Genomic DNA, 14,127 nt, shown 5'->3' with positions numbered 1-14,127 from the left:
GGGGCACTTTCTTTAAGGTAAACAAAAAGTAATCTAAGGCACTGTTCTTAAATAGCTAAAAAGTAAGATGACTAAACAACAAATATTTTTCTTCTTTGTCAAAAACTATTATCTTGCAGCAAAAAGAAAAAACACACACCCTTCTGTGAAATATAAGGATATTAATTATTATTAATATTCCCCACAGAATTCCGTGCCCATATATAGTAATACAGTAGCTTGTAGACACATTCTATTTCGCATAATAATGAGCATTTTCTATATTATTATTTTTATTCTTTTTATTATTTTTATTTTATTAAATTAATTATTATTCTTTTTACAACATAACTATCCCACCTCTCGATTTATGTATGTTCCTGGATTCTTGCCGGAAAACCCATGCTCTCTTATTACTGGCCACAAGTTTTGTTTCTCTGCAACTTAAATGCTCAAAAAAGGTAGAGTAATTCATTTATAACTATTTCCTGTTCCTTTAAAATATTTTGCTCTTTTTCTGTTTTATCCTATTACATTTGTTTGTAGGTTATTAATTAGTTGACAAATACAACATCAAGGCGATGCGTATATAGAGGATCTAAATAATTCCAGCTTTTATTTGCTGACTTTGCACAATTATTGTAGTCCTAATAAATCTTTGCAGGCATGTCTATACAGCAGAAAAAAGGGAGTATACATGTTACAAAGTGCAGATGAAAAATCTGTGCTTAGAACTGTGAGCCAAATTTAGAGGACCAAAAACCAGATAAAAGATAATGGTCAGATTAAAAGCACTCTTCTAAATACTATGGGCCTGGTTCAGAGTTGTACGTTATGCCAATGTTCACAAAGTTGAGTGATTAACAGCCGACTGCGCATATTTCAAACCCACAATGAGCACGCGCTGCGATTGATTTCCAAATACATTAGCCCAGAGGATTTATTAGCAAGTGATTGAAAGGCAGGAGCCATTTTGTGGTAGGTAACGGGGAGTGGGGAGAAAAATGCGGGCGTGTACCAGCCGACGACTTCGATCCTATAAGCAGGAAACATGGCTCCAGCATTTCAGTTATGGCAGCCATCTCAGTCCCTATAGATCCACTCTGGAAGTCGATGTCTGCGTGATCTGCGTCCAATGCTGCGTATATGTACGTAGTTGCAGACAACTGCAATGGTTCAGGAAGGCGTCTCAGTACAAGTCTCGGCCGCTGTAGTTTAGCATATGTTCGCCCATCCACAGCTGTGAAAATAGCAGCTGACGCAGCCCCATGTAAGCTAGTTATCAATGATTCCATAACTGAGCTAAGACTGGAAATGTAATATTACAAGTATCTGGATTCTTTCCAATTTACCAAATGGTCAGGTGACCAACAACTGTCTCATTCCTCTTATACTGTTGCTGTTGCTTAGTTCCTTATTGTTGAACTAACCTACAGTATGTTAATAAGTAGTGAGCAAAGGAGGCACCTCCCCCCACACACACTTCCCCCCAGAGTCAGCCATATAGAATATCCTTGAAGGCCTGATATGAATGTACATATGGCACAAACACGCCCCAATCATATTTTTATGTTTATTAGTAAAGCTAAGCATGCCTCATGCTAATTTATTAACCAAGTTTAGAAAGCTGACAGTGTTTAAAAAGGGTAATACAAGAAAATGTATTATCATCATTACCCTCACCTCCATATATAAATATGCCCATGAAGACAACTTATAAACAAAGACTCACTGATAGAGTTCTGTATTCATTTTGGGAGGAGGATGTAGGAGCAAGTATAGTGAGGCTGTTGCTTGCTTGTTTATTATCTCAATCATACTGATGCATTATTTTACTTAGGAATAATTTTATTCCAGCGGGACAGATATTAAATAGTTGGATTTGGCAAAACATTAGTAAATGGTCTCTCAGACTTTGACATTCTCTGCAAAATAATAAACACAGCTGAAAACTTGTTTTTCTCCCGCAGTTTCAGATTTTGTGAAGGAGAGTGGCATCAGCCCAAATGAAGCAGGGTAATGAAGGAGAGTGGCATCAGCCCAAATGAAGCAGAGTAATGAAGGAGAGTGGCATCAGCCCAAATGAAGCAGCGTAATGAAGGAGAGTGGCATCAGCCCAAATGAAGCAGGGTAATGAAGGAGAGTGGCACCAGCCCAAATGAAGCAGGGTAATGAAGGAGAGTGGCACCAGCCCAAATGAAGCAGGGTAATGAAGGAGAGTGGCACCAGCCCAAATGAAGCAGGGTAATGAAGGAGAGTGGCACCAGCCCAAATGAAGCAGGGTAATGAAGGAGAGTGGCACCAGCCCAAATGAAGCAGGGTAATGAAGGAGAGTGGCACCAGCCCAAATGAAGCAGGGTAATGAAGGAGAGTGGCACCAGCCCAAATGAAGCAGGGTAATAAAGGAGAGTGGCATCAGCCCAAATGAAGCAGGGTAATGAAGGAGAGTGGCACCAGCCCAAATTAAGCAAATAATGAAGGAGAGTGGAAGCAGGATAATGAAGGAGAGTGGCCCTAGCCCAAATGAAGCAGGGTAATGAAGGAGAGTGGCACCAGCCCAAATGAAGCAGGGTAATGAAGGAGAGTGGCACCAGCCCAAATGAAGCAGGGTAATGAATGAGAGTGGCCCTAGCCCAAATGAAGCAGGGTAATGAAGGAGAGTGGACCAACCCAAATGAAGCAGGGTAATGAAGGAGAGTGGCACCAGCCCAAATGAAGCAGGGTAATGAAGGAGAGTGGCACCAGCCCAAATGAAGCAGGGTAATGAAGGAGAGTGGCATCAGCCCAAATGAAGCAGGGTAATGAAGGAGAGTGGCACCAGCCCAAATGAAGCAGGGTAATGAAGGAGAGTGGCATCAGCCAAAATGAAGCAGGGTAATGAAGGAGAGTGGCCCTAGCCCAAATGAAGCAGGGTAATGAAGGGAATGGCTTCAGCCCAAATGAAGCAGGGTAATGAAGGGAATGGCTTCAGCCCAAATGAAGCAGGGTAATGAAGGGAATGGCTTCAGCCCAAATGAAGCAGGGTAATGAAGGAGAGTGGCACCAGCCCAAATGAAGCAGGGTAATGAAGGTAATGGCTTCAACCCAAATGAAGCAGGGTAATGAAGGAGAGTGGCATCAGCCCAAATGAAGCAGCTTAATTAAGGAAAGTGGCATCAGAAAAATGAAGCAGGGTAATGAAGGAGTGTGGCATCATCCTAAATGAAGCAGAGTAATGAAGGAGAGTGGCATAAGCCCAAATGAAGCAGAGTAATGAAGGAGAGTGGCATCAGCCCAAATGAAGCAGGGTAATGAAGGAGAGTGGCATCAGCCCAAATGAAGCAGCATAATGATGGAAAGTGGCACCAGCCAAAATGAAGCAGGGTAATGAAGGAGTGTGGCATCATCCTAACTGAAGCAGAGTAAATGAAGGAGAGTGGCACCAGCCCAAATGAAGGAGGGTAATGAAGGAGAGTGGCATCAGCCCAAATGAAGCAGGGTAATGAAGGAGAGTGGCATCAGCCCAAATGACGCAAGGTAATGAAGGAGAGTGGCCCTAGCCCAAATGAAGCAGGGTAAAGAATGAGAGTGGCCCTAGCCCAAATGAAGCAGGGTAATGAAGGCGAGTGGCATCAGCCCAAATGAAGCAGGGTAATGAAGGAGAGTGGCATCAGCCCAAATGAAGCAGGGTAAAGAAGGGAATGGCTTCAGCCCAAATGAAGCAGGGTAATGAAGGAGAGTGGCATCAGCCCAAATGAAGCAGGGTAATGAAGAGAATGGCTTCAGCCCAAATGAAGCAGGGTAATGAAGGAGAGTGGCATCAGCCCAAATGAAGCAGCTTAATTAAGGAAAGTGGCATCAGAAAAATGAAGCAGGGTAATGAAGGAGTGTGGCATCATCCTAAATGAAGCAGAGTAATGAAGGAGAGTGGCATAAGCCCAAATGAAGCAGAGTAATGAAGGAGAGTGGCATCAGCCCAAATGAAGCAGCGTAATGATGGAAAGTGGCATCAGACAAAATGAAGCAGGGTAATGAAGGAGTGTGGCATCATCCTAAATGAAGCAGAGTAAATGAAGGAGAGTGGCACCAGCCCAAATGAAGCAGGGTAATGAAGGAGAGTGGCACCAGCCCAAATGAAGCAGGGTAATGAAGGAGAGTGGCATCAGCCCAAATGATGCAGGGTAATGAAGGAGAGTGGCCCTAGCCCAAATGAAGCAGGGTAATGAATGAGAGTGGCCCTAGCCCAAATGAAGCAGGGTAATGAAGGAGAGTGGCATCAGCCCAAATGAAGCAGGGTAATGAAGGAGAGTGGCATCAGCCCAAATGAAGCAGGGTAATGAAGGGAAGGGCTTCAGCCCAAATGAAGCAGGGTAATGAAGGAGAGTTGCATCTGCCCAAATGAAGCAGGGTAATGAAGGGAATGGCTTCAGCCCAAATGAAGCAGGGTAATGAAGGAGAGTGGCATCAGCCCAAATGAAGCAGGGTAATGAAGGAGAGTGGCATCAGCCCAAATGACGCAGGGTAATGAAGGAGAGTGGCCCTAGCCCAAATGAAGCAGGGTAATGAATGAGAGTGGCCCTAGCCCAAATGAAGCAGGGTAATGAAGGAGAGTGGCATCAGCCCAAATGAAGCAGGGTATTGAAGGAGAGTGGCATCAGCCCAAATGAAGCAGGGTAATGAAGGGAAGGGCTTCAGCCCAAATGAAGCAGGGTAATGAAGGAGAGTTGCATCTGCCCAAATGAAGCAGGGTAATGAAGGGAATGGCTTCAGCCCAAATGAAACAGGGTAATGAAGGAGAGTGGCAACAGCCCAAATTAAGCAGCTTAATTAAGGAAAGTGGCACCAGCCCAAATGAAGCAGGGTAATTAAGGAAAGTGGCATCAGCCAAAATGAAGCAGGGTAATGAAGGAGTGTGGCATCATCCTAAATGAAGCAGAGTAATGAAGGAGAGTGGCATAAGCCCAAATGAAGCAGAGTAATGAAGGAGAGTGGCATCAGCCCAAATGACGCAGGGTAATGAAGGAGAGTGGCATCAGCCCAAATGAAGCAGCGTAATGATGGAAAGTGGCATCAGACAAAATGAAGCAGGGTAATGAAGGAGTGTGGCATCATCCTAAATGAAGCAGAGTAATGAAGGAGAGTGGCATAAGCCCAAATGAAGCAGGGTAATGAAGGAGTGTGGCATCATCCTAAATGAAGCAGAGTAATGAAGGAGAGTGGCATAAGCCCAAATGAAGTGGAGTAATGAAGGAGAGTGGCATCAGCCCAAATGAAGCAGCATAATAGTAACATTTTGTTCATGTGTTGTATTGTCATAGGTTGACAATATACAGTGCTGTGTACACTTCATTCCTTATGCCGATTGAGTTGCATCTTACATTTACCACTCTTTCCCCTTTACAGAGGAAGAAAAGGGATGGGAAGAGGTGGACAAGTGTAGGCTGATTACAGTAAATCCGTGGTGCCCAGATAAATGTCACCAAGGTAGACCCGGGTGCTCAATCCCTTATGCAAAATAAACACTGATAATGCTGATGATGATATGCAGCCACTTCTGATTAGCTGTGTATATAAATCATTTGTAACACTTTTCAATGTAATATTATGGTGTCAGCTAAGGCTCTGATGTCATTGACCAACTCTTTTTGTTCTTTTTTTCATGACTGTCAGTAAATGTACAATAATGATAATTAAGTGGCATGTTACTATAGCTACCATTACATCACTAATACCAGTGATCTATTGCTGCAGCACACTGGAATAAATATCCTATTTATACATCTTGGTGCTCTCAATAACAACAGGTCTTTAGCATAAAATAAATATTAATTGATATTAATCGAACAAATGCCCTTAACTTGCACTACAGTATAAAACAAAATCTTATTACAATGATATATATATATATATATATATATATATATATATATATATATATATACTGTGTGTATATATATATATATATATATATTTATATATATATATATATATATATATATATACACTGTGTATATGTGTGTATATATAAATATATATACATACCAATTTAAGTCACCCTGTTTTTGCGGACAAATTAGTTGAATATGTTCGAGCTAGAACATTCTCTTGGTGTTATCATTCTAAGAAAAATGTTTTGAAATATCCCTTTTAAGGACGAAACGCGTTGGATTTCAATTTGCATTTATTTACCTACTGTATCTATGGGGTTATTATTGTGAACCTAAAAAGGTGCGACAGTGGTATCTATTATTAATCTGTGAATGGTCAATATATTGTTTTCTTATTGAATGTAAATTATTTTATAAAAAAAGTTGTTAGATTCTAGAACAATTTTATGTTCAATAATTATTTTATGATATTAATGGTGGCCTTTGGGCCTTTTCGGGTGATTTCTTGGTGTGAGGGTCTATTTTAGAACAACACTAAGGAGGATTGTTGCAACCCTAAAGAGGGATTTCCAACTTCAATCTCCAACTTTACAAATCAAGATGATGGTTTCAAGATCAACTCCAGTAGAAGCCTTATAAGGTTCGGTCCATACAATATTGGCTAAAGACTGATTCACAACTTAATTGTTTAAGGACAATTTTCATACATTCTATATTGTCCTAATTTATATAAAGACATTCTGAAATTATTTATTAATGTCGTAGTGCACTCTTGTCCTTGTAAGCATTAATTAATATTAATTTGTTTCTATCATTTTCAATGTAGATGCTTATACTCAGTGGTATTTTTCAGCAGGAACAGTCAGGAACACCAATCCTGAAGCTCTATAGCATAGTGACATCATAAAGAACAGCCTTCCTGAGCCTGCCTGCAATTGGAATTTGAGTGCACTTGCAGCCACTCAGTGTGAGATTGACACCAGACTAGGGGGGAGGATTCATGCTGGCCTGACCGCCATGCAGCTATGACAGTCATCATGATTGAAGGGACAGCCGCAGCCGCTCCTAATAGGCTGCTTGTCCATGAGCTGTGATTGGCAAGTGCCACTCAAATCCCAATGCAGGCTGAATGGCTGCCGGTCCGGTGTCAATTCCCCCCTCTCCAATCCAGTGGTCAATTCTAGTGTTCCCTGCCCTATGCCCCCCCCCAAATCCTGCATTCCCTGCCATGTGTCCTCTTAGTCCAGTGTTCCCTACCATTCCCCCCTCCCCAATTGTGCCCAGGGGCGTTTTAAGAGAGGAGGGGGCCAATGTGCACTCCTCGTGCAGGGCCCCATCCTCTCTCCCTGGTGGCTGGCAGCCGACTGATGCGCCTGCCCAGCCACCGGAGCATGTGCAGAACGCCGGAGAGATGGCCATTGCGGCTATTTTTCCGGGTTTCTGAGCAGCAGTGACACCTGACGCGGGACCTCGGACAGGTAAGTTTAAAAAATATGGGTGCAGTGTGTGCAGTGCAGGGCACCCATTATAGATACGCCACTGCCTGTGCCTCCCCCAGGTCCAGCCTTTCCTGCCCTATGCACCCCCAGTCCAACATTCCCTTCCATGTGGCCCACCCTAGTCTGGCATTCCCTGCCCTGTGCCCTCTGAAGTCCAGTCTTCCCTGTCCTGTGCCCACACCAATTTCCAGCCTTCCCTACCCTGTGTTCCCCCTCCCTATTCCAGCCTTCCCTACCATGTGTCCCCCCTCCCTAGTCCAGCCTTCTTTGCCCTGTGCCCCCCAATTAAGATCCAGCCTTCCCTGCCCTGTGCCACCCCCACACCATGTCTAGCCATCTCTGTGCCCCCAATAGGTACAGTTCTCCCTGTCCAGCCCTCCGTGCCCTGCGCCCCCAAGGTCCAGCCCTCTATGCCATGACTCCAAAGGCATATGGTCCCAAGCACACAATACAAAAATGCTCTACCCCAATTTCATCTTCCCGCTCTTCCTCTATCCTCACAATTTATTTATTTACCAGTTAGCTAAATAGTGCACACATATTCCGCAGCTCTTTACAGAGAATATTTGTCCATTCACATCAGTCCCTGCCCCGGTGGAGCTTACAACCTATATTCTGTACCGGGATGTAGTATGCCTGCAGACAGGATGCCGGTCGTCAAAATCCCAACATCGAAAGCCAGACCCAGGACTAAAGATAGGCCTCAAAATCCTGACACCAGTCTATATTCTGATGCAGGAATCTCATCAGCCACAAATCCCTAATGAAGGTACACTGGGACTTCTTAGCTGTTAGCCGTGGGTGGTGGGGGGGGGTAGGTTTAGGCACCACAGGGGGTTAAGGATAGGATTTTTGGGGGGGAGTTTAGGGTTAGGCACCACTGGGGGGTTATGGTTAGGCACTAAGGAGGGATAGTTAGGTTTAGGCACTAACAAGGAGGGTTATGGTGCGCTGTGGGGAGGGTTAGAGTGCAAGAAGAGAGGGTTTGGGTTAGTCTGCATTTTGACAGCAGGCATTTGACTGCCGGTATTTCATACCCAACCTTCCCTACCACCTGTACATGCACAGACATACAGACTAGGATTAATTTTTTTTGTTGGGAGCCAATTAACCTACCAGTATATTTTTGGAGTGTGGGGGGAAACCGGAGTACCCGGAGGAAACCCATGCAAGCACAGGCAGAATATACAAATTCCACACAGTTAGGGCCGTAGTGCGTCGTGCGCATGCGCGAGACCCGGCTAGCGACGGGCACTCCGTCGCTCCGGGTCTCTCAACAAAGGGGGCGAGCTGTTGATGTTGATTGAGAGCTCGCCCCCTTTGGTGGGTGGGCCGGGGGGGTGGCTGCCCAAACGGAGGCGTTCCCATAAGAACGCCTGTCGTTTGGGGGGGCCCCACTGACATCACGAGTGATGTCAGTGGAGAGATTCCGGCTCTGTTTGTGCCGAAATCTCTCTGGGGCTTGCGGCCACGAGACCCTACCACAAGGGTCTCATCGCAAGCCCGATGGTCGCAATGGTCTTGACCATCGCGACCATCAACATGGCCGCTCGCTGTAGCTGTGGGTGGTCACCCACAGCTATGCAAGCGGCCAGGAGGCCGTTCTAAAAAAAGAAAACCTGGCCCTGATTCAGAGCGAGCGCTCTGTCAGAGCGACCGGGTCTGAATCAGGCCCTCAGCCTGTACAGTGACAGTTAGGAGGTGATTGGTTGGTACTTTAGCACTGTCAACTTTTATCTCCTTCCAAGGTTTAGTAAATAGACCGCTGAGTCACCATACGAGAATGGACTATCTGACACTTTGTTTACCTGTTAACTTTTAGACTTTGGACTTAAGTTGGGTACACACTAAATATACAGTACGATATATCGCCCTGTCTTCAATCGGAATGATATATCATACAGATCGTATAGTGTGTATGCTCGATCCGTCTTTCACGACGGCCATTCATTGCATCGTCCCAACTACTGTTCTGCACAGCAGATGCCTAAATACCGGCAGCCGGCTTCCCGACTGTCTTATCCCGGCAAGGGTGAAATGCCGGGCGTCTAGATGCAGACGCCCGCATTTCCCCGACGCCGGGAGACCGGCGCCCGGCATCACGATCGTAGTGATGCCGGGCGCCGCGAGCGGACAGCCGCGGGGGGGAGGGTTAGGTTTAGGGCTCCTGGGGGGGACTTAGGGTTAGGCTAGGGGAAGGGAGGGTTAGGGTTAGGCTAGGGGAAGGGAGGGTTAGGGTTAGGCACCCCCGGGGGGGACTTAGGGTTAGGCACCCCCCCGGGGGACTTAGGTGTAGGCAGCGGGGAAGGGGGTGGTTAGGGTTAGGCACTTAGAGGGGGGATTAGGGTTAGGTACTTGGGGGGGAAGTTAGGGTTAGGCACCCCTAAGGAGGGTTAGGGGGGTTAGGTTAGTAGATACTCACCTATCCACGATCGGGATTTCCAGCGCTGTCGGGCTTCCGCTGCGTCGCACTCTGCTCCTGTCGGGCTGCCGGTGACGGGAATCGAACCGCCGGCCATGCGGCTGGCGGTATTTCATACCAATTCCGATGGGACAATGCAATCGATGACGCTGTGCTGTTACACGCAGCATGTAACGACACATTGCGCCATCGTACACAGGATTGTGCAGTGTGCATGGCGTGCGATGTATCGCTACATCACTGTGCACCATTGCTGGGTCAATATGAAAAGTGTTAAACACAAAATTTCTTATTAAGTAGCTAAAAAATAAATTAAGCATGTTATTGTTGCTGGTATGGTACAAGTGTTCTTATTGGTATGCAGAAATGTGTGTATCAAGTTTTTTTTCTAGGCATTCAAGGGAAAAAATTGTGAACTCTGTATCAGAATGACACATAATCATGTTGAAAAATCAAATCTTCCAGTCTCCATTCTGCAGATCCCAATAATATATAGGTACTGTACATTTTCATACAATTTAACAACTAATAACACTGTATGTTACATACTGTATACATTCTCATGCGTATTCTAGGTGCACTCGCGCTTTCTGCCTGTGTGTACAGACATTTTGTGTCACCATCTGCAGGGTTGTGGTGACATCACTTATCAACAACCTCCATAATCAATTACAATTTTATCATGTTCTCAAAGTACTGCTTTTTTTCACCATCATTCATGTCTTGAATGAGTGTAAAGAGAACAGGGCTATTAGGGCAGTCTTAAATTTATGTGATACATTTTATCTAATGACGCTATTCTATGAGAATTGCGTCATTTAAATATGTGGGATTCACTGCATTTTATGGCCACCTACCTGCATCTCCTCCCTCTTTCCTCTTGGCTTCTGCCGGGGAGAGGAAAATCTGAATGTAGGTAAGTATGCTGTATGTACAACACAAAGGGCCTGATTCAGACCCGGACGCTATATGCGGACGGTCGTTCAAAAAAAGGGGCCGGCTATTTAAATTGTGCGCTAGCTGATTGCGGTTTGTTGACGCCTCTATGTCTGAGCGAGCAAACGAAAAATGCACTCGCTATTTTGTAAAGACGCCCCTTTACCGTTCACATTACACGTCATCTCCGGTATTTATTAGATTAATCGGGTACATCGAAAGGCATTTGAACTGCTCGCAGTGCTTGTGGTAGCTTTTTCCTACCGCAATCACTGCGAGCAGTTCAGGCTAAAAGACAACCAAGTGACGTGGTCAATGACGCTCCTTTACTAATTATGCACTCCCATTAAACGCCCTTTTTACCGTTAGGCACGCCTGCGTTCGGATCTCCACTCCCCCGTTTTCAAGCACCTTCCCCTGTTACCACCCTCAAACGGTACATTCTGTAAATCAAATTAGCAGCCCCTCGCTGTTTTGCGAGCGCTCGATTTCCGACCGCAATGACTGGTTTGCGCATGCGCATTACTACCTATACGCATGCGCAGTTGTGCGAATATCGCTCAGAGCGAACGAGCGGCCGCTTACGAGCGGTTCTGAATCAGGCCCAAAGTTTATTCCTGCACATTTAGCTAGGATTGCTCTAAATCATCTGGTTTTTTCTAATGGGGCATAGCCGAATGCATGGGGGAATTTCTAATAGCCTGAGCCAGCCAACCACCCACCTGGCCTGGCCAGCAGCTTGAATAAATGACAACAATAGCGATAGCATATAATAAGATTGTACTAGAGATGAAGCTACAACATGTGTTACAGGGATATTGGTTGGCACACTAGAAGTAGTGTGATTTAGGATTCCGCAAGCCCGGTGATATAGTAGAGAGGCAAGGGTTCACCAGTTGTGGTGGAATGAAACAAGTGACTGCATACACTTGTGAGTTTATTTTCTTTGCCTGTAGCATTAGGTTTAACCCCGTGGAAGATAAATTGCAGAATATAGCAATAACACAATATATCTGACATGCAAATTATATCTAACAGATGATAAATATCAGTTTGGTATTTCCGTGTCAACAATCCCATTACTGGGCCACAAAACAGAACACCACACTAGTCTGTCAGTAATAACTAAATAACTGTCAATGCCAGGTTTCACTGAGAATATATCCAGGATAAACAATCGGTTGCCACCAAGTTAAAGTTTTTCATTAAATACTGCTGCAGCAGAAATGCTATTGCTATACAGTATAGCCTCAGGCGATCAACAATTGAAATGCTAGCTATCACAGATCCTGGACTTAAATTCACCTTTCAATAAACATATGTTTATGCAGACAAAACTATCAGAATACATTATAGTGCAGTTATACAGATTCCACTTATCACACAAAACAAGGTTGCAATATAGGTCAATTGGAACACAATCTGACTGGATCCTTTAGAAGATAGGGCTGTAAATTAAGGTCACTTATCAAAAGGTTTAAATTGTAATTTGCAGTTTATGGCAGGAGTTCACATAAACACAGAAAGCTGGGTTTGTTTTTCAAAGAACATGGTCAATAATCAACTCAAAGCATAATTGGATCTTAGGCTTGGAAAGTAGGTTTGTTAGAAACAGTAAAACTGCACAGTAAATAACTTTCTGTGCAGTGAACACGGGTCTGAATCAGAGATGCATACAGTACCAGTGATTGCACAGCTGAGCAATTAGTTGCTATTGCGTACGCGCAAAATGTCTAGAAAACCCTTACTGCGCATGAGCGAACCAATGTGTACAATGGTGTAAGCATTTGCATACAACATGGCTGTGACTTGAGAAGGCATCTGTGATCCATGGGCATTTCAGGGTGGAGACGGAGAGGGGACCTAAAGTGATCTCAAAAAGAGGAGGTGGCATGGGAGTGTTATGGGAGTGTCATGGGCATGTTTCGGCAGCGGCTGTATTCTCTTTCGCAGTTGAGCATTACTCAGATATGCAAAATTGGCGTCACAGGGCTTGCTCAGTCCTCTGCACAGAAGTGCACAACAGGAATGCTCAAACTGACATTTGCATATTTACACACTTGCAAATCCATGAGAAATTGCAGCCACACATGAACTGCGTGCACTAGTGAGGGTAAACTGCTACTAATACAAATATAATGAATATTGCCAATAAAATATATAGATGGGTTGGGTATGGAATGCCGGCACTTGGGATCCCGGCGATCAGAATCCCGACGCCGACATCCCTACTGGATTAGGATACCGAAACCTGTCAGGTAAGTATCCGAACCTTACCCCTTACCCAGGGCCGGTTCTATGCATACGCATGGTACGCAGCTGAGTAGGGCGCCACATAGTGGAGGGCGCCTAAGCTGCGACCATACGGGCCGCGGGCAGACTGTGTCTCTGTGACACAGCTGCACCGCTCATGTAGTGCTGACCGGACGGAGTTCGGTCAGCACTACACAGTGACAAACACACAGGCGCCGGCAGCTGTGTGTTTGTTTTAATTAGCAGCCAATGAGAGTCTGTCAGACTCTCATTGACTACTGCGCCCACTGCCAGAGCCGTGCTGGAGCTCACTCATGAGCTCCAACTTATGGCTCCTGCAGTGGGTAATGGGAGAGACGTCATGACTTCTCTCCCATAAAGCAGAGCGGGCTGGCCCGGGAGGATGGACAGAGTAGCGGATGGCGGGAGCAGGAGCCGGAGCGGGGATTCAGGTAAGTATTTTTTAGTTTTTTGATATTACGTGTATGTCTACTGGGGGGGCACTACAAGAGGGGGACTACTACTAGGGGCACTACAAGGGGGGACTACTACTGGGGGCACTGCATCGGGAGACCAGTACTGGAGGCACTTCATAGGGGTGGGACCTCCACTGGGGGCACTACAAGGGGGGGACTACTACTAGGGGCACTGCAAGGGGGACTACTACTGGGGGCAATGCATAGGGGGGACTACTCCTGGGTGCACTATATAAGGGGCTTACTACAGGGGGCACAAGGGGCACTGCACAGGGGGGACCACTACTGGGGGCATTGCATATGGGGGATCACTACTGGGGGCACTACTGGAGGCCTGCATTAAGGGGGACCTCTCCTGAGGTACAAGGGGCACTGCACAGGGGGGACAACTACTGGGGGCACTGCATAGGGGGGATCACTACTGGGGATCTGCATAAGGGTGACCACTACTGGGGCCAAAGTATAAGAGGCACTACTTGGGGCCTGCATAAGAAGGACCACTAACGGGGGTATTGCATCCTGGGGGTACTGTATAAGGGGCACTACTGGGGGCTTGCATGAGGGACCACTACTGGGGGCATTGCATATTGGGGGTACTGTATAAGGGGCACTGCTGGGAGGACTGCATTAAGGTGCATATGGAACGGAAAGGACTGTTCCCAGAGTGACGAGAAAGGGGTGTGCGTCATGGTTAT

This window comes from Taudactylus pleione, unplaced genomic scaffold, assembly GCF_031769625.1.
Source record: "Taudactylus pleione unplaced genomic scaffold, aTauple2 ptg000093l, whole genome shotgun sequence".
In the NCBI taxonomy this organism is placed as follows: Eukaryota; Metazoa; Chordata; class Amphibia; order Anura; family Myobatrachidae; genus Taudactylus; species Taudactylus pleione.
Note: the sequence above shows the minus strand (reverse complement) of the source record.